Raw genomic sequence first — 22,508 nt, forward strand, 5'->3', positions numbered from 1 at the left:
AATTGTTTCTTTTAAAATCAAAGTACTTTCTTGATATTTCATACTTACTTTAGCTCTATCAAGAAATGTAAAATATGCCTGAGAATAAATTTAGTTGGTTATAAGGATTTCATTTCAAAATCTCCAAGGGCCAACAAGTTTCTCTTTCAGAACAGCTGTAGTGGTGACCATTTCATTCCATTCATACTCCTTTAGCAATGGGTCTCTGTTAGACATTTAGGCCGGGTCTCTTTGTGGCCAGCAAGACAGATGCAAGCCCTCTCACCATAGTTTGGGGCTTACTGTTACCAGTATTTATAACTGGTAGCGTGTCATAGGGGAGAGAGTGATTCATGGGACCCAGCTTGGCTAGAAGTGTGTGCATTCAGTTACCCAGTGGCTTCTAGCAGATAGTATAGAACTAGACAGGCAGTGGGTCTTAGCCAGGATTTCCACAAAAACATCAAAGAACAGATTTGCATGCAATATCCAGCAAGACCACCAGGTCTAGAGTCTGCGAGGTGCAAAGTCAGCATGTGCAGCAATTTTAAAGTGCAGGGGACATCACTCTTCTTGATTTCCAGCAGCCCTCAAGGAGCACTGAATTTATTCTTAGCCAGAAGCCCTTTATTCTTGACTTTATTTTATCCTTCCTCCTGGAAATGGGAAGCTCTGGGAATAGAGGGTTGAACATAAGCCAAATGCCTATAGAATTATAAAAAAAGTAGAATAGCAACAGTTCTACTGATTGTGGAGGTATTTTGTATTGATCAAGAAGAGTGACATTTGTAAACTACTTTATAAGATATAATCTGGTAATGAGAAAAGATGAATAACCTTTTCTCTGGTCTTTTTTCACCCTTAAATTGTTGCTAGTTGTGTAATGAACTTTTTTGGTAGAAATATTAAAAGTATGTTATTAAAAAATAAAATAATGAAACAACAACAACAATTATCCTGCTTCATAAATAACGATGATGCCACACAAAACCTGCAAGCTCTAGCACAGTGAGCAGTTAATGTTGGGTTGTGGGAAAGCATAGACTGTGCATAAAGGAATTCATTACTGAGTGAAATGAATCATTTTGCTTTTCCCTGAATAAGCTGTTCTATATTAAACTTTGGAGTTCCAAGGCTTACAGATTAGCTAGTACGCTGGATCTCACCCCTCAAGTCCCCATGGAGCTCACCTTAAGCATTCTTCTTCCTCTTCGGCATGAGTTCTGAATATCTGGCGCCATTTTGCATTATGTAATAGCTACCATTTATTGTGCATGATTACATTTGATCCTGTGAGAACCTTTGAGATAGGTCGTATTATTATTTGTGTTTTATAAGTGAGTAAACTTCAATCAAGAGAGGTAAAGCTGAGATGACCCAAGATCTTGAAGCCTGGACGTATCAAGATAAGCCAGGGACTGATTCACTTTGTTATAAAGCAGAAACTAACACACCATTGTAAAGCAATTATACTCCAATAAAGATGTTTAAAAAAAAAAAAAGATAAGCCAGGGACACTGACATTCCAAAGTCTTGTTTCCCCATTTGCCCATATCTATATATTAATCTTAACAACATGCCTTTTTCAGATGTATAAATACACACACACATTCTTAATCTGAAAAATATGTTTGAGTCTGCCTTTACTGTTCTGATACTAATTCTAGCTGTGTTTTCCTTGTCTACGTAATTTACTAGTCTAGGGATGCCAAATTCATAGCTTGGATTTCACAGTGTGTTTATTCCTTGTGCTTGGCAGACATAGCCAATCAATCATAGCAATCTTCTCTGAGCCAGGTTCAGTCTCCTTGTCTCTTCAAGCCATCTCTCTAGACAGGCGTGGCTAATGGATTGGTACTGGATCCCAAGTTAAATCTCTTTGCCATTCCTGTACCATATATTTTTGTCTCAATCATGTCCTCTAGCCCAGGCACACACAGCATTTACCTCAATCTCCCCTCAGATATCCATCTCTTATGACACCTTTATTTCCAAAGACCAATGGTATTTGTGAACAAGTCTGTTTCATGGTGCTTTGGATTCTTTCCAACAAAATTCCATTTCTTTAATTTAACATTCATAAGGTAAAAGTGATTTATCTACAGTCTCTCTCCAAAACCTTTTCTTGATGGACCACTGCTCATAGACAATGTTACATCTTACCTGTTATTACTGAACAATTTGGTCTAACCATATTTGAGAAACTTTATCTGAATTTTGTGGCTTTTGTTTCTTTTTTCTCCTTTAAGTAAAATATTTAGTAAATTCATACACTAATAAGAATCACCTTATTTTCTTATTAAACATTTCTGAAGTTTATATATCTTTATCCTGCTGTAGCCATGGTAATTTAGGCAAAAATGAGCAAGTGGGAAGTTAACCTATACAACTCGTAATTGCCTTACATGTCATGCCATTTAGTAGTGACTGGGGTGAAACCAATGAGGAGTTTACTGTTTTTATTTTAAGATGATTACCTAGATCAAAAAAAATTCATCAGGTTGTGGTTTTATTTTTATATTTTACTCCTTTAAATCTAATCTAATTAGGCAATATCACTTAGCTAATTCCATAGAGTTCTTAATCCTAATTTGTGCAACTCTGTGGCCAGTCTTTTTTGAAAGTTCACAGTGAAGAAGTGTTATTTGCTGCTTACCTCACCGAGGTCAAGAGACTGATGTTATTAGGTTTGCCACTTTTCAGATACAGAAATGCAGCTCTGGCAACTCTCTGCCAGGAGGTGCAGGAGAGAGGCCAATGGATCCCTCAGTGTCCAGAGACTGCCAGACCCTTGCTTTTAGCATTCAGATTGCTGACTTTACAATCAATTTTACAAAATCCTAAAATTGATTCTGATAACGATGACACCTCACATCATCAAGTGGGGATTTGACAAATATCCTGCTTGTTTTATCAGTATGGACACTGTCCATACATAGTAGCCGTATAGAGAATATGCAGGAGAATAGCTACATCTGCAAACATTGAGTCCTGGCTCTGTCATTTTGCAAACAACATGACCTTGAAAAAGTTACTTAACCTCTCAAGGTTTTTTCTCTTCTGTCAAATGGGACAGTAACATCAACCTCAATGGAATATTGTGAGAGTTAAATAAAACAGTTTAAAGGAAGCATTTATAAGAGTGTGTGGTGAATATTAAGTCTGTAATAAGATAATTATCTTCAAGTTCAGGCCAATATTTTCATTTTGTAGCCTGACTTTACTTACATTCTGTCATTCTATTCATAAAGTAACAGCAAGACAAAATATATTGTACATTACCACATTTAAACAGACATGGATTGATGTTTATTTTACCTTGACGCTTGATTTTAAAATTTTTAATTTATAAGAGAAATATATGTTTGTTTTAGAATATATGTTAACAACAGGATGAAAATTAAAATCTATCTTAATCCTATGAGCCAAAAGAAGCCATTATTAGCTATTTTAGTCTATAACTTTTGAATCTCATCCTGCGTACGTATAAGTATATATGTACACTCTGTAAAAAATGGGATTATACTGTTCATGATGATTTGGAACTGTTAAAGGGTAAACTGAAGCAATTAAAATGTACAAGATTTTATTTGAGCAAACATTTATTCAATTTGGACAGCGCCAAAACAAAAGTGGTTAGAAGCAGTTGTGCCAGTGGGAGCTGGGGGAAAGCTTTTTATAGAAGACACGGAAGCAAAGCAAAGGAATTGTTTGATTGGCTAAAGCTTAAGCTGTTGCCTTATTTGGGAAAGTCTGGTTGGCTTTTTGTGATTAGCGGTCTTAAGTTTTGTTTTCTCGGATTCCAGTGCATTGACTCTGCCTTAGATTGCGTTTTTGTTTGTGTAGGCTGCCAAGGCATTAGAGCCACCCAGGCCAATGGTCTCCATGTTTAATTACCTGAACATAACCATAAATATATGGTGAACATCTTTCCAAGTCTTTAAATATTATTTTACAACACAATTATTAATGATTGCATAATATTCTGAAGTGTAAATATAATGGCATTTACTTAAGTAATTCTATACTGTTGGGCATTTGAATTATTTCTCTTTTTATCTGTTTTTCTCTCATATTCACAATTACAAGCTACCCTGCAATGAGTACTTCTTATGCTTATGTCATTGTGCACATTTAAATCATTTCCTTAGAATTAATTCCTAAATATAGAATTATTTGATCAAAGAGTATGTGAATTTTAATGTCTTACTTAAGAATGATTTTTTTAAAGGGTACTATGTTCATGGAATACCAAAATTAAAAAAAAAAAAAACAGACTACAGAAAGGTAGATAGAGGTAAAATTCTTTCTCTCACTATAGTCATCAATTCACTCATTTCCAATCCATCTACCAAGTTCTCTACCTGCTTCCTCACCAGTAATTCTTTTTCTACCCTGCAGGGGTTTTTTTTAACAGTATATTCAAACAATATAAACCTACACTGTCTACCTGTCCCTATCACAGAAATGGACACATATAAGATACATGTACTGCTTTCTTCTCTCAAAGGCATATCTCATTCTTATTTATGCCTGCATAAAATTCTACTGATTGGCAGGATGGTTGGTTTTATCTTTTACTATATAAGGAATACTGTAATAATTATAACAACGTACATACATTATTTGCACTTTCTGAGTGTATCTGTTGAATAAAATTCCTGGAAGTGGAATTGCTGAGCAAAAAATATATAATTTATAATTTGCTAAATATTGCCTGCCTTAGAGATTTGGCCAGTTTACACTGCCATCAGCAGTGAATGGGTGTCCCTTCTTCCCTCCAGGCTTGCCAAAAGAGGGTGTTAATCAAACTATTGGATTTTTGTGTAGTAGATGAAAAATGTTACCTTCAAAGTAGATGTAATTTGTATTTCTCTTAGCACAAGTAAGATTGAGCGCCTTATTCATAGAAGCCATTTGCATTTGTTGTTTCTCTTTAAAGTATTGGTTTTGTTTTTTTTGCCATGAAGATTAAGAAAACACTTTAGATATTTTTCTAGTTGAATTTTTCATTCTTTCCATTTATGTATTTTGGATTTTGGGGGGTATTGTTAACAAAGGCCTTCCCCATTCTGAGATTATAAATAAGTTTCTCATATCTACCCCTCCCCCCCCTTATGATAACAGTGGCTCCTCCTCCTCTTCCTTCTTGCATTTACATCTTCTATCTATGTGGATATTATTCTGATGTAAGCTGTGAGGGGTGGATCCACCTTTATTTTTTCCCTGGAGTCCTTAGCTGTGCCAGCACCATTTTCTCTCCTGTTCTGAAATGCTACCTTCATCAAAGACTAAATTACAGTTTTCTTGGCTCTATTTCTGGATTGTTGTTTCTGTTCCATTTTTCTGTGCCAGTGCTACATTGCTTTTATTATTAAAGATTTAATACATTTTAATATCTGGTAGGCCAAGTCTCTGCTTATTTCTTTTCTATTTTAGAATTATCCTGGATAGTCTCTTGGTTTTTGTTCATATAAACTTTAGAACTAGCTTGTTTAGTTCCAAAGTTCGTTTAAAAAGAAAATACCTGTTAGAACTTTTTATTGGAATCACATTACATTTATGAATTACTATGAGTTGAATTGACAAGTTTATAATGCACGGTCATCCTCTTTCAGGAACTTGTCCATGGCATGTCTTTCTATTGGGATAAATCTTCTTTAGCATCATTCAGTAGTGTTATAGTATTTTCCTTATATATGTCCTGAATGTTGCTTATTAAGTTTATTGCTACTTTTTACATTTTTTCTGTTACTTTCTGTAATTTTTTTTCTCTTATTATATATCTAACCCTCTAATTGTAAGTATACATGGAAGCTATTGATGTTGATATTAACTTTGTATGTCATTATGTTAGTGAATTCTGTCATTGCTTACAGTAATTTTTCAGTTAGATTCTCTTGTTTTTTCTGGGTACTGATCAAAACCTTTACAAATGTGAATAGTTTTTACCTCCTCCTCTCTAATCTTCATGATTCAAATTATGTTCTTTTGTATAATTGTATTGTTCCCCAGTTGCTTGCCTTTACTGAGAATTTTCTCATTAAGCATAAAGAAAATTTTGTTAGGTGAATATCCATGTAGTCCTATGTTATCAAGTGTTTTGTGTTTGGTTTTTTTATTTGTTTTTTATCAAGAAAGACTGTTGAATTTTATTAGATGCCTTTCAGTAGCTTGCAAAATGATCATATTATTTTCCATTTATATGATTATTTATATTATTAACTTCCTAATATTGAATAATTCTTAATATTTTATATTTTAATGCTGCTGAATTCTATTTCCTAATATATATATATTTTTTTTAGGATTTTTGTGTAGATTGTCTTAAGTGAGATTGGGCTCTAGTTCCATGTGTGTAAGTGTAGACAATGTTATGTGAATTTCACGAAAATGATTTGGAAGACTTCCTCCTTTCTCTGTGCTCTCAAACACTAAATAGACTTCAGTTGTTTATTCTTTGAAGATTTGTTAGAAATCTGTGAAAAATTTTGGCCTAGTGCTTTTTTCTGATGGTAGCTGTTGGGTAACTTACCTTACATCTTTTGTGGAACATCATGTGTTTTCATTTTCTATTTCTTTGTGTCACTTTTGTGAAATTACATATGCATATTTTGCCTGGTAGCCTGAATAATTCTTTTTGTACCTTTAAATTTGAATAACATTAAGAATATGTCTCAGTGAGAACTATTTTTATATGTAAATCAAGACTTTTTCTTATTTCAACATTTTTTCCCTTGAGTTCTATTCTTACCTTCTTGTATTTTAGTGGTTTGCTTTCAGGAATAAGGAAATTATACCTATCTAAGATCTTCTTTGTCTGTCTTTTATGTATATAATTTTGTCTCTTATCCTTCCTAATTCTTTATTTTTTCTGTTTCATTTTCTTTATTTTCCTCCCTCATTTAGTCCTCTATTTCCCTTAGCACGTCTTCTACAATTTCTGTTTTCTCTTTGGCTCCTTCTAATTATTTCTTCATTTCTTGGATGGCTTTGCTTTATCCTTATAATTCTTTCATGAATTCTGCCAGATCACATTGCATCTTCTCCTTGTGTCTTACCACATCATTTCTGAGGTCTTGTGTTTCTGCTTTGGGCAGCCAATGTCTCAGGATGGAACAGGAGTTGGGGGTGGGGGAGGATTGGGAGAGTACAGTGGGGGAAGAGTCCAGGAGATTTTTTCAGTCTTTCCAATTTCATAACATAGAGGTTCTCTTATATTATATATGGAGACTGTGTTCTACAAATGTACCCCCTCTGTGTGATTTTGTGTGTATATCCTTACCTCTTGTACTTCTATGAATAATTATTTCCATTAATCAGCCTTACTGATTAATCATCATCGGGGTATGCTCCTCACCTTCGGAAAGCATTATCACTTTCTGAGATCTCTTGGTCCTAGACCCACTTGCCACTGCAGTCTCTCTGTGCTTGTTTTCACTTTCTTCCATGGCACCCTTTCCTGATTGCAGTCTTTACACAAATTTTAAAGTCTTCAGATTATACCGGTTTCCTACTTTTGCTAAAAATGAGTCTTACAGGGTATTCTTTTTTCATTGTCTTTGTTGCTTTTAGATGCATTCCAGGAGGAGACAAGGAAGATTCTGATTTAGACAGTCATGTTTATTATACTAGAAGTCCAAATTGATATTTTCCTAGTTATTTAATCAGAATTGCCTTGAAAAAATATTGTTATATATGATGAGTTTAGTGTGAATCATAAGTTCATTTGAAAAATCAATATTTTATTTATTTATTTATTTTTGGCTGCATTGGGTCTTCATTGCTGCCCACGGGCTTTCTCTAGTTGCAGTGAGCAGGGGCTACTCTGTTTCGTGCCTGGGCTTCTCATTGTGGTGGCTTTTCTTGTTGCGGAGCACAGGCTCTAGGCATGCGGGCTTCGGTAGTTGTGGCACACAGGCTTCAGTAGCTGTGGCTCGCAGGCTCTAGAGTGCAGGCTCAGTAGTTGTGGCACACAGGCTTAGTTGCTCCACGGGCATGTGGGATATTCCTGGACCAGGGCTTGAACCCCTGTCCTCTGCATTGGCAGGCGGATTCTTAACCACTGCACCACCAGGGAAGCCCCCCCAAAATCAATATTTTTGAAGTTAATTGCAAAAGTTCTAGCAAGGAAAGCCCCCCCTTTTCCCCCTTTTTACTGGAAATATGTAAAAGGAACTTTTAAAATAGCATCTGGGACTTCTCTGGTAGCACAGTGGTTAAGAATCCGTCTGCCAATGCAGGGGACACGGGTTCAATCCCTTGTTCAGGAAGATCCTACATGCCACAAAGCAACTAAGCCCGTGCGCCACAACTACTGAGTCTGTGCTCTAGAGCCTGCGAGCCACAACTACTGAAGCCCGCGTGCCTAGATCCCATGCTCCACAACAAGAGAAGCCACCGCAATGAGAAGCCCACACACTACAACAAAGAGTAGCCCCCACTCGCCACAACCAGAGAAAGCCCGTGCGCAGCAACAAAGAGCCAATACAGCAAAACAAACAAACAAACAAACAAACAAACTAAATATACAAGTACCTTAAATCTTGCAATTGCATTCCCAGGCCTTTATCCCAGAAAAATGAAGACTAAAATAGGATCCACGTCTAAATAAGGGCAATGGATTAAGTTCCATTTAATTTTAAAATCTTGGCCATTCTTTCCTTGAGAATAGAATAACTGGAAGAAAATATAATTTTAGTACCAAAAGAACAATGTTGAAACTTTAAGAATTCATAAAAATAGACTAGAATTATTTGCAAGTTGACATTTCCTTCTTAGGTTGGTTTCCCTCAGACATTGAAATTTTACAGTATTTTTGCTCAAGAACTTTAGTGTAGTCTGAGATTTGTCATAGCGCCTGAAGACTTGAGTATGCTTCACTGTGTTTGGCTACTAAGTGAATAGCTTGGGCAAAACAAGTTTAAATTATTTAGATAGAATAATTTATTGTCATATCTCAAAGAAGGGTCTAAATGTTGGCCTAGTTTTCACCACATAAATTATCCATCTTGTGAATTTCTTGTTACAGTTATATAGACTTTTATTGCTTCTCAGATAACAACGCTATGGTGTCTAAATATCCTAGTTGTATATAGCATTTAGAGTGAACAATGGGAATTTTCTCCTTTCTGTGAAAATATGATTTCTTTTAAAGAGTCTGAGAACCACTAGAATGGTGAAAACTACCAGAAGTTAGTTAGATCTTATTTTGGATTCTTGAATACATTTGACCTATGAAACAAAAGTTATTCTGCTGATAAAAAAGGAAATTATATAATTAAGCTTTCATTTGTTTCATGGTTCTTATTGAGGCAGTGCTCTTCATGCTTCTGTCTTCTGTTGCTCCCAAGTTTAGTACAATGTGAATGGGAAATTAGGAGTATAGAATTTTCCTAGTTGATTTAGTCTGAGGCTCTAAACACTTAATGCCATTTTCTCCCACCCTATGATAAACACTGAAGAGGAAATGCAGGGCTAACTGAGCCAGCTGTGTTTATTCACTACTGGTGGCCCTCAGTCTTGTCTCTATGAAGGGTATTTTAATTATAACTAACCTCATCTAGCCATGGGCTATTTTTTAATGACACAGATTCTAAGAAGAAAGACACACATGAGTAGCGTTAGAAGGTCAACCTTTTCACGTCCTTTTTCATCTTGACAAACAACTCCACACGCCAACTTTGGAATGTTTTATTTCATAGTTTCTTTTACGTTAATAAAACTAGCCAAAATAATTCTTTCAGTACCTGTCTTATATGATTGTTTAGATCAAATATATATTCAAATATTTTTTCCTGCCTGTTTACTCTTTATTTTTTCAAGACAGTTGGAACAAATTGAGGAATAAAATCATGACAAGATGGTCCTTTTGAAAGTAACTTGACACACAGTCACATTTTTAAAGGACAATTTATTTAATACCTGGAACTTGTGGTAGACTGGGTGTTCCTGGTCAAGCCAGACTTGGCATCCTAGAAGGTGAACTGTGATCGATATCCTAACCCAAGTATACAGATATGAAAAGATCCCATAGGATGAGTCTGGGTCAGATCCCGTAGAAAACCCAAGGCAGTCAAATACAGACATTACATTCCATACCTCTACTCATCATGTCTGCCTTTGTGGTACGTCCTCCCATCTTTCTTCTGTTCATTTACACTGTACCCAGAGAACTTTGAAACTGAAAGGGATCTTAGTATCATGGACCAGCATTTTGTAGATGTCAAAACTGCAGCTTGAGGGGGGGGGCACCTTGACCAAGGTTAGACAGCTGCGTGTGGCAGAGCTGAAGGGACAGTCTCTTGATTGTACCCTGCTGCTTCATGCTTACCCAAACAAATATGGGGAATCTTAGTTTTTCCCGCAAGACTCAGTTCCAGTCTCCCTCTTCAGTAGAGCCATCTCTGACTATGTCACAAGGGCACTGATTTGAATCTAGGCTACACTGCTCACTTGCTCTATGATCACGATCAAGTTCTTTTATCTCTATTGTCTCAGTGTCCTAAGTAGTAAAATGGAGAAAATAACAGCTCCTAGGGTTGTTAAGAGCCTCGAATAAGTTAATATTCATGAAGGACTTAGAATAGTGCCAGGCCATAGTAAGGGCTCAATAAACATTAGTTGTCATTATTATAATTGTCCATATGAATCACTCTTTCTCTCTTATTTTGTATTTTTCATGAATACGACCCAGGTAGCACTTACTTATTTTCTAGCTGTTTTATATAAAATTTTAGTTTATTCCAGTTTTCTCTTCCCAGATCAAGTCATTTCAGGGCAGGGACTATGTCCTATAGTTTTTCTTTGTACCTCTATAAGGCCTGAACAATGTTTGATGCAAAATAGAAATTTTGGAAAAAACTATTTTTTTTTTCTGCTGGTTGATATAAAATTAAATAGATTTCTAATAGTTGCAACTCTGGCCAACTTTTAGTTGTTCTCAAAGAAAATGGCAATTAAAATGTGGAAGCAGTATAACACGGCAGTGTTCTGTGTAAAAAAAGCAAAGACCGCTGCATTTAAAGGTACATAAAGAGGTCCTTAGAATACATGTTTGGGTTGGATTTAGGAGTAGTGGGTAAAAGGATAGGATATTTTGCATTGCTACCAGGGCCATTATGTAAGATGCTCCTGGATACTTTCAAACTGTATACTGGTACCATAGTGATATGAATAGCATTACTCTTAGCCCTAAATTCTAGACAACATTCTACTGACACATGTTTAATGCACATTGTTGGCTGCATATTAGAATTGCTTGGTGGTAGACTTTGCTTTTAATTGAGATATAACTGACATATAACAATGTATTAGTTTTAGGCATACAACAGTATGATTTGATATATGTATATATAGTGAAATGATTACAAGTTTCATTTACAGTTGATCCTTGAACAACATGGGTTTGAACTACAGAGGTCCACTTACACACAGATTTTTAAAAATAAATACATGTGAAATTTTTTTGAGATTTTTGACAATTTGAAAAAACTCACCGATGAACCACGCAGCCAAGACATATCAAAAAAATTAAGATAAAGTTGGCTATGTCATGAATTTATAAAATATATGTAGATATAATATAACATACAAAATATGTGTTAATCTACTGTTTATAAGTATGGCTTCTAGTCAATAGTAGGCTATTAGTAGTTAAATTTTAAGGGAGTCAAAAGTTATATGTGGATCTTCCACTGTGCTGGGTTGTAGAGAGGGGGTTGGCAACCCTAACTATTGTGTTTTTCAAGGGTCAATTGTATATTCATCACCACACAATAGTGTCAGTTTTTTTCTTGTGATGAAACTAGGTGTTTTTCTTTTTCAGCCTTTTTACAGTCAAAATAACACCTTGTATTTGAAAATCCCAAGTTTTCTGATTTCTATTAATCAAAGAAAAATCTATGTTCTTATTAGGGACAGAAAAAGGTATATAGGTAAGAAAGATGGAACTGAATTAAAGAAACAGTATTTGTAGGCAGAAATATAGATATTTTATCCATTTTGCCTTAAGGTGCTAACAAATTCCTACCAGTAAATGGGATGGTGGAGATTGTAACTTGTTCCGTGTTGCCCGTGGAGTTCACCCCTACTTTGTTTTAATATTAAGACTCTAAAACCTATATTTATAAACAGTAAATGCAGAGTTTTCATAATAAACTCTTGGGTCATAGTTGTTTGTTTATTCATTCAACAAACATTTATTGAATGCCTATTATATACAAGGCCCCATTTGAGGACATAGCCTAAACCAGATAGTTTTTCTGCACATCTGGAATTAAAATATTAAGGATGTAGAATTGGAATTAAAAGGAGAATGAGACCAATATATTAACACTAAATGGATATATATTGAGAGCCTCTGTGTTGGGCACTATGCTATGCGCTGCTTATTATTTATTAGCTCACATTATCCACACAACTTTGTAAGGGTGGCTTATTGTGCCCATTATATAGATGAGGAAACTGAGGATCAAAGTTGTAGAATGACTTACCTAAGGCTACACAAATAATAATAGGTAGAATCAGGATTTTAACCCAGATCTTCTGATTTTTTTGTTCAGTGACCTATCACACACAGATCTGAGAAATGTGTAGTCAAAGCAGTTGGTTATATGTGTGAGCCTGTGTGTATATAAGTCACTAAACACTTGGGCTCATAAACCACCATGTTGTATTCAGGTCATATCTACAGTCTATCTTCATCTTTTGTGTTTTTATTTAAATTTTCTTTTATTAATAACTTTACAACCAATTGATCAGTTACTTGTCAGCCAAGTTAAGTAAAATTAAGAATTGAATAAGAAAATAAGAAAACAGAAAATGCAACACTTGAATACCTGAAGCCAGTCTACAGATGATGGACCATAAGAGTTACTTTCATTGAGGTCTGTAATTGGGTAAACTGGGCAAACGAATGAAACAGCATTAGGAGAAAAATCTAGGCAAGAATAAATGCCTGTGACCAAATGGTACAATAGAAAGAGATTAGCAAGGCAGATGGACGCTAATGGGAGTCAGAATGCAAATAAAATACAGAATAAATGTGAAGAGCCGGTTCATAGGTCCAGTGAGAGAAAAGGCAATAGTGAATGACAGGAAGATATTCTAAAAAATGGAACCTCAATAATTGGATGTACTAGGTTATGCCATTGCATGAAATGCTGGACAAATATGGGAATACCCAGGAGTTCTCCTCTGTTCCTTTGTCCTCCCTTTCCTTTGTATACAGGGACTCCTGTTGTGAAAAGTTTTGATTCATGTATGTGACTATTTTGGAATAAGAAACCTTGACAGAAAAAAACATCATCTAGACCTTTATTTAAAAATTCATCCTAAAATATTCTCAAGACTTAATGACCTACCAAAAAAATTAGAAATGTTGCAGGGGAGTTAGGAGAGTAAGCCTGAGGCGGAAGGCAGTCTGATTAGAACCTTCTATATTGCAGTAAAGAGCCTGATAAAATATTTTACCTTGTAGAGAGATTTTCATCTTAAAGGCAATTAACCCAAATTAACTTCTAATTTAATGGATTATCTGTCAATATGATAAAGTGAAGTAAAAAACTTCTAATGTCCTTTTCCTGTGAAAAGTGATTGCTTGGGAACAGGAGGATTTGGGGAGGTAAAGCCCTGATAGCATCACTTAGACAAGCCCTTCACACCTGGAAGTCCACTTTTGAAGTCAATTCATTCATTCGCTCACTTAGTCTTATTTATTTAGAAATATTTGTTGGAAACATCTGCTTTGTACCAGGTCCATAGTTTAGTGGAGGAAACAGACAAGTGTACCAATCATTGTCATATAGCTATTTAAATATCAGAATAAAGCTAAACGCAGCGTTCTTAGTGAGGAAAAGGACATCTAATTTAGCTGTCATTTAGTTGGTATGGACTATGAAATTATTACCAGGGAACTTCATGCTTGAATTAGGTTTTGAAGATGAATAGGAGTTAGCCTAGACTAGTGCCGAGTAATGATTAGTTGAATGACAGCAATGGTGGAGAAGGAAGTCATGAACCATCAGAGAGCATGGAATTTGGGGAATGTGCCTTACGCATAGGCATATTATGCGTAATGCTGCGTATGATAAAAAGATACACATTTTATCTGTGACTCAGGAACCACCTGCCTCCGAATCACCTGTAAGTACTGCTTAAATGTATACATTTCTGGGCCTCCCTCTACACCCTCTGATCAGAATAAAAGGGTAGGGTCAAGAGAGCTTGGCTTTTTAAATAAGCATTGCATCTCAGTGATTGTTATATATGATAAAGTTCAAGAACCACTGGTTTAAGAACCACTGACACTGATTTTATATTAGAAAGTGATTGAAGGTGAAGAAGAACTAGGAAGGGGCCATATCGTGACAAGTTACTAAGAATTTTGCCTTGGTTTTAAATGAAGTGTTACTGTATTTGCGTCTTATCTTGCTATGCTTTGAGACCATTGATTGTCCCCACTGTTAACTTCATATATGTTAACTTTCAGATATGGCAGTGGCAGGAGTTGTCAGTCTTCTGTCTGAAATGTTGGTTTGTAAATTCGATGTTTAAAAATTAGGGGAACTCTGCCTTTGGGTAAAAAGCTAACTTCCAAAATCAAACGTCTAACTATTTTATTCTAATCTCCAAACCCAGCTCCTCTGTGGTTGGTCACCAGGGATCTCATGCCAAGCAGAAAGAGGTTACGATTCTTAAAGTGTGCATTAACTTCACCCTGTTCTATCCATTTACCCACAACCCCTGCTCAACCCGTAACTCCCATCAGCCAATCTGCATATTTGTGGGTCTAGGCTAGAACAGGTGGGAAGGAGGGCATAAAATGACAAGTATTCCTAAAGGAAGCAACACCCTGAAGCATCACTCAGACTGCTCCCAGGGCTGGTCAGGAGCACTGCTGTGAATTGTTCAGAATGAAAGCTGATTGCTTTCTACTCATCCTTATTAGTTTCAAATATGACCTTTACTGTCAGTTCAAATCCATTACTTTCAAATTATTTTTCTATACTTCTTAAGTATATTATTATGACTTTTTCCCCACTACACAAGTAATACTTTTTTATCCTTTGGTAATATGTGAGATTGTATTTAAGAAATTATATCTCAAACTCTACAACTTATAATGCATTTTGGGACATACGGTAAAAGATTAAAAATGCTTATCAGGGTTGAACATTTAAAAAAAATAATCAAGTTTCTGTGTCTAAATTTTCTGGAAGTTTTGGTCCTCTGTTGAATATTATAAAACCTCCAGTCTTTCATTTTACTCATGATTTTTTTTTTTAGGTAGGAAAGAATTCCAAAAGTCCTAGGACTGTCTGCCTCTCTAGGTTACATCAAATGGAAAAAGGTGTTTGTGCTTGAATTAAGTGTCATATTTCAGTAGTTTCATGGCGTGTGTGTTAAAACCAGCTGCATGTATGTTTGCCCATTCAGGAAACCCAGAGCCTTCAGTTTAGGATTTAGAAGTTGATGGAAACTTAATTTAAGAAACAAGGTACTATATTAAAAAAAAAACACCTCAATTCAGATGGATCCAAATTTGATTCCTGGGCTCATTAGCTGCTGATAAGGACATCTTATTCATCAATTGATGCTTCTTTTAGTTATCTTCATGCTGTAATTAAGTATCTTTGAATTGGGCCCATTCATCCCTGAGGCAGGTTAGTGTTACTTGCATTTGAATTGCCTCCTTAATTCATTTCAAACATCAGTTTTCAATTTTCCAATTCTTTTGCTGTTTAAATTAATCAAACAAATTTAAGATGAATAATTACTGCCTCTGTTCTTATAGTAACAAGTGTCACATTCTGACAACTTCAGAAACAAGATTGGTGATTTTGAGGTCTCTTTATTTACACTCTTTAAAAACAAGACTAGGCAATGTGTTTTATTTTCTTTTTATTAGTCAATAATTCCTAAATAGGAGGTAAAATCAGAGTAATCTGAAGGATAAATTAGGGTCCAAAAAAGGTCATTTTAAGATTGGCATCTATGTTAACTTTAGACCATGGACGTTTGGATATATAATTTCTTTTGTATCTTTTAGGAAAGTGTCGCAGGTCTTAAGTTTTTCACTTGAATTAAATGTGGTGACAGCAACAGAACAATCAGAAGTAGTTATTCTACTAAATTAACTTTCACCTAATAGTTATTAAGTACTTAAAGTGTGTCAGCACTGTGATAGGAGCTGGGGATACAAGTTGCATGGAGAAATGCAGTTTTTGTGATGATTTTACATTAGAGGTCTGGATTAGGTGGAGACATTTTCTGCTTGGGCTGCAGCAAGATTCCAACTCAAAACATGCTAGAGTCTTATTAACTCAGAATTTTCCACTGTCTTACCTAAAGATTAAGGGTAAGGGAAGAAAAGGGACAATCCTTGCTATTATCATTGTGAAGAAGGAAAGAATATAAATTGGCCTGTGATAGGATAAGATTGGTATTTAGCACCGTTGTCTTTGCATGAGGTTAAGAATCATTCTTAATCCCAAAAGGGAGTTAGTTGTGTCAGTCATATTGAAAACTGATATGGGGGGAGGGGGGCGGGTGGCAGGAGAGAAAGACATGTATGTGTGTGAAGGCTTATATAAAATATACTTATGTTTTATACACTTTTTCAAATAATATGCACATATACAGTCAATCTTGCGATTACACGACATATGCATTTCTAAAAATCACCACATTATGCAAATTTCACAAAAACAACCACAGGCCTTGTGGGAAAAATGGAGTTAGAGACACAACACTCAAACACTTTGTCAGTGACACATACAAGGAAGATAGGGACCTAGTAAAAATGGTAGCACGCTATTACACATGTTAATTGGTTAAGAAATACATAAATACTATAATAAACACGGTACTTTACCTTGCAAAAAGACCTGAAGTTTGCTAATGGAAGTCAGTGTCAGAAGGATTGCAGCTTGTGAGTTATTGCAAAAGGAGAGAAGGAAGAGTATCTGAAACTGGACAGAAAATTTTAACCCTAGATGTCAATAGGTATGGTTCATAACACACTGAAGTCGCTGGTAAATATTTGAGGTGTTTGCATGTGTGTATTTGTTGTATTCTTACACAGCTCAGTTCAACAGGGTGCAGTATTCTATAGATGAAATTGTGTAGATGAAAGTGTGAACTTTGATTTATGCTTAAATTGTTTCCTAATACATGAATTGTACCGGAATAAATTTGCATTTCATAATAAGTGTGATATATATGGAGATCACATCTCCATTTTGTCTCAAAGTACTTGACCTGTGTCTTGATTTTGGTACTTATATTCTGCTTATAACTGAATTATTTATATATATCGTTTCCTCAGTTAAATGGTAAACTCTTTGAGGGCAAAGCATGTCTCTGATAGAGCTTTGATTTCTATAGTACCTAGTGAGGTTACTTACTCCTAAAATATCATTATAAATACCTGTTGAATGAATAGTAGTAACTGTATGAGACTGAGGCATAGATGAGTAGATTTCAGGAAGGCAAGAAAGGAGAATTTCAAAAAGGGGATAAAATATCTGGTGGTATGTTTTGGGGAGTTGTGTTTATTATGAGGTTGTAGTGAATCTACAGGACTGAGATACAGCTATGAAGAAATATACTCAGTGTGTATACTCAGGACACATTATTAAGAGGCTGTTTACCCCCGATGTACTTTTTGATGGAAATGAAATAATGGGCTCTTTGACAGGAGAAAATGAGTGACACAGGAGCAGCTCGAGTAGTAGGTTTAGGAGGTGAAAGTGCTATGGCATCCTTTTGGATAAACATTGGATTTTAAACTGTTTTTGATGAAGCCCAAGATGCTTCCTAGAGTCTTCTCAAAGCTGTCGTGAAGGTGGAGGACAAAGACAAGAGCTTTTAGCACCCTTGCCTTCATTTCAAATTTAGATGATTTTGTTTGTGAAACACATGGTTCCCTGGACATCAAAGGAGAAAAGTTTGCAAGTCTGTGGCTGTGGCTTTGGGCAAGATAGTCCAGATAATGGGGATGGTGGCATTATGCATCATTTGTGTGCAGATGAGTGTCCTGACTTTCTTCGTTCCAACTGGTATCCTCTTATCTTCCCCCCTTTCTTTCTTCTCTGCATGACAGTAGAACTCCTGCAGTAGGAGGAGGGCTTTCAAGTGTACAGCTTGGGGGAGCTGCACATGTTTGATTAGGGCTGGTGGTTTAAGGGGAGATATTTGGGCTGCATCATGTAAAAAGGTGAACTCTTCCATTCAAATATAATAAATATGCAGTCAAATTCACAGTTTTAGGTCTAAAGACTTAAGAGCTGTTTTCCCATAAATGGGTATAAATTAATTTAAAATGTTCAAAACACAAGTAGGAGCATATTCTATCTCAAAAACAGTGCTCTGTTACAAGAGTAGTGATTTTTCTGTACAAGTGACAAAACAGCTATAAAAATTGCATTAAAGCACTGATGGAAGAGGACTCAGTAACGTACACTTGGCTCAGTAGTTCAGCTACTGATTATCCAGTTTACAGGTGATTTAGACCTTTAATTTTTCCTATGTTGTCTGTTTTTTGGCCACTTCCTATACCAGCTATTTGACATTAATATTCAGGTTGAAAGTTAGTGAGACCTCAGTCAGTCAATTTTGTTAACAGTTAGTTTCATTTAAAGGTTTGACAGAAGAGGGTGATGAAACCCTTAAGTAGGATTTAGAGTCATCTGTACATTTCATTAATCCATGATCTTTCTCTAGTAAATTGCCATCAAAAAAAGAATTATTCCATTAGCACTTCTGGAAATGCAATTCAAATTCTTTGCCCTGGAGAAGGAGGTAAGGAATAGCATCATCTTTGATAAAGAACAATTTCGCAAAATCAGAGGTGCAAAAGGATGATGGAAATCAAATTGTCAAAGCATCTTTTTTATTTTTCTGGGTTAAAATTGCAAATGGATGAATTACACATGAAACTATTTTCCATATGAACCAACTAACCAAATGGCTGTACATATCATCAATTCTGAAAAAGTCAGGAAGTGAGGTATCAGCCTCACTGTTTTGCTGAATTACTACACCCAACAGTTAGGATCTTCAATATAGGTAACAGCAAGGAATGGTACTTGCATTCCTATGTTCACTGCCCTCAGTCAGGTATAACCTTGTGCTCTTCTGAATACTGGTATCCCTTAACACTGCTTTTGTAATGCAACATCCATTAAGAAAGTACTTAATAAGCATTTATGTTCCAGATGCTGTCTTAAATACCAGGTTATATTGCAAATTCAGACTCAGACTTTAACTTTGAAGAATTCAGAGTTTGGAAAAGGAGGCAAATGTATAAGTGTGGCAGATTTCTTTCCTTTGCCCCAGCAGCTCTGTTCTCTACCCTTACCCACCACTTCATCTGCCCCAGCACAATGACCTGCATGGATGACTACAAAGGCTCCCTGGTCCTCATGGTTTTGGTGGGATTCAGTCTATTGCACCCCAGCAGCAGATGAGAGTGAGAGGAAAGTGAGGTTAAATTATTCCTTCTCCCTGTGAAACTCCTGGGGTTGGCAGTGTTCCTCTACTGAATGTCACTGCTCCTCTAAAGGTACCCCCCTCTGCTGACTTTCTCCTCCTGGATAAGGGTGATCGTTCCTTCCTTTTGACTCTTTGGAATAGTTATGGTGACAGCGCCTCTGCTACTGTTCCTGGGTTATGTGTTAATCTTTGTGTCTCTTCTCCATCCTGCCAACACCTCTGTTAATAAGTAAATGCTCCTCAAAATGATTCTAATGCAAGAGAGTTGGTTCCTCTTCGGACTCTCTCTGATACAGTAAGTATTGCTTATTCAATCATATAATTTGTTGAGGAGGAAGAAATTTTCCTCTCTTCTTCTAGGTTCTTCTAGGTGGTTTAAGAATGAACTAACATGAGACAGATCAACAGGAAAAATCAAATAAAAGTTTAATAGCATGTCTACATGGGAGAGACCCAGAAGAAGAGAATAATTTGCCAAAGTCCTCACCTTAAATACCATCTTCAGCCGAAGACAAAAGAGGATGTTGGGGGTAGGGTTTGGGACTGCAGAGGGGAGGAAGACAGTTTACATGGAGGTGGAAAAGCACATGTTTAGCAAATGAATGTTTGAGACAATGGGAGACCCAGTGGACTCTGACCTAGGCCTTGCTGAGTTTTCCCCCCCAAACCTGGCCAGTGTTCTTTGCGATGCCTCGGGTGGTAGCTCTATGTCAGGAACAGGCCCTTTATCTAAATTCTTTAGGCAGCTATGAAGGAGATAAAAAGAAAGACTTCCTGTGTCTTCTGTTTCTCAAAACTAATCAGCCTAAATTCATCCTCGTACCAAAGAGACACAGTTTGGGGTGACAGATTTTGCTGCCCCACAGTGTCAAGTAAGAGAAAGGCTACAGTGAACGCGACAGATGTACAAAGGAGAGAAGGACCACTTCTGAATAGTAGATATCAGGAGATATAGCTTAAAATGGTGGCATGTGGACTAAAATTTGAAGGATTGGAAGGTTTACTGAGAAAATATGGAAAAAGATATACCAAGTGGGGAGGAACCACTTGCCAAAATCACAGAGGTTGAAAATTCAGTGGCCAGTTCTGGGAATGGTTAGGCATGTGTGTGTGATTGGAGTGTAATGTGTATGAAAGGGAAGAGTGAGACATATAAAGATGACAAACGCAAAGCTGGTGTGTATCTTGTCTACCAGTAACCTGGTACTTAGCCCAAATGTGGTGCTCAGTAAATAATTTATTGAGAAAATAAAATCAATAAATAGAAAGATGAGCAGGGGTGTGATCTTGAAGGATTTTGAATGCTAAGGAATTTGTATTTCACAATGAAGGTGATGGAGAAATAAAGATTTTGAGCAGGGGATTGATGCATTTTAATAAGTTAATTGTATACTTCCTTTTCAATATCAGTACATTTATTATCTCCCTTGCTAGATTGTAACCATCTTGAGAGCAGGAAACAAGTCTTATTCACCTACATACTCCCAGTATCTCCTAGTAGAATGATTTGCATATTGCTGGCATTCAAAATGCACTTGATGAATTATTGCAAACATAAATTACATGGTTAGAGTTTCCATAGTATGTGCATTTTATTTTAGCCATTTTTTACAAGAGCTTTTAAAATGAAACCATACTGATTTTACCCCAAACATTGATTTAAACACCATACAGTTGAAGGCAGAAATACAATGCAACTGATGAGTTTAATATGCTGCCTACAGAAGTATTGTTTATTTATCACTCATTGATCCAAAGAAGACCTCAACTTGGAAGATGATTGGCTATGGCTAAGAGGCTTTCTTGGGGTTTGTAGGGAAAGATTTGGCTCCTTCTGCAAATATTCATCACCATAGTCAGTGGCTTGATGGGTCAGTAGTAGACATTCTGTCCTTAAGAATAAAAATGATCACTTTCCTCAGAAATTATCCTCAATGTTTTTACTGATCTTCATCTTAAATCTCTAAGAGTTGAAAACTGTTCAGTTTTTCATGAGCCTGAATTAATTCATAATTGAATATATTAGCTCAGACTTGCTAGTGAGTCCAAACATTTAAATTAGGGAAATGCAATATAACAATTCCATATATTTTTCTTTCTGTTTGCTTGTTTGTATACCTGGGGGAGAGTTAAGTGTTGTGGACTGAATGTTTGTGTCCCCCCACCAGCCAATTCATATGTTGAAATCTAATCTCTAATCCCTAATCCCTAATGTGAAGGTATTTGGTGGTGGGGCTTTTGGGAGTAGTTATGTCATGAAGATGGAGCCCTCATGAGTGCGATTAGTGCCCTTACAAGAAGAGGCCAGAGAGCTAGCTCCCCCCTTTCTGACATGCAACGATACAATAAGAAATAAGCCATTTGCAGCCCAGAAGGAGGCTCTCACCAGAAATCAACCATGCTTGGCATCCTGATCTCAGACTTCCAACATCCAGACTGTGAGAAATAAATTTCTGTTGTTTATAAGCCACCCAGCCTATGATACATTGTTATAACAGCTGGAATGAAGACAATAAAGTAAACAAGTTGCAATTTGTAAGAATATAGTAATGTACTTTCAGTAGGAGAATAAAGTCATTTCTTCATGTTGGCAGTTCTTTTCAAGAGGCATTTACTGAGCATCTACTATTGGCTCTTAGCTATTAGAGATGTTATAAGGGATTCTGAGCAGGTGATATAGTATACTCTCCAGACCTCCTTTACTGGGTGGGTGCACCTGTTCCCCAGCTGTGGTGGATGTTGGTTGTTAAAGGTTCACACCTATATCTCCAAATTATTGCCTGTGGCTTAGGGGAGTTTCCCTAGCCCAGAGATGCCTGGGAAGTTATACCACCCTCCAAAGGTGGCCCATGACCAGTGAGTGACTGATGCAGTATATGAGTCCCGCTTTCTCACTTCAGATGGGACAATCTCTGTGGTACATTCTCTTTCAGAGCTCTCATGGGCTCAGACTGAAGCTAGACTTCTCTTGGAAGTACATCTTTGCCTCGCTTCTTCTTCTTCCACTGTTTATCCTGCTTTCCTCACTCTCC

The 22,508-nt window shown here is 36.3% G+C and overlaps 1 protein-coding gene across 2 annotated transcripts in view; it reads left to right on the forward strand.

Moving 5' to 3' along the window:
* Positions 1-22,508, forward strand: part of PRKG1 (protein kinase cGMP-dependent 1) — a 1,261,642-nt gene that overhangs the window by 193,700 nt on the left and 1,045,434 nt on the right. The gene's annotated exons all lie outside the window — the stretch shown is intronic.

The sequence above is a fragment of the Balaenoptera acutorostrata genome, chromosome 16 (assembly GCF_949987535.1).
Source record: "Balaenoptera acutorostrata chromosome 16, mBalAcu1.1, whole genome shotgun sequence".
Lineage (NCBI taxonomy): Eukaryota > Metazoa > Chordata > Mammalia > Artiodactyla > Balaenopteridae > Balaenoptera > Balaenoptera acutorostrata.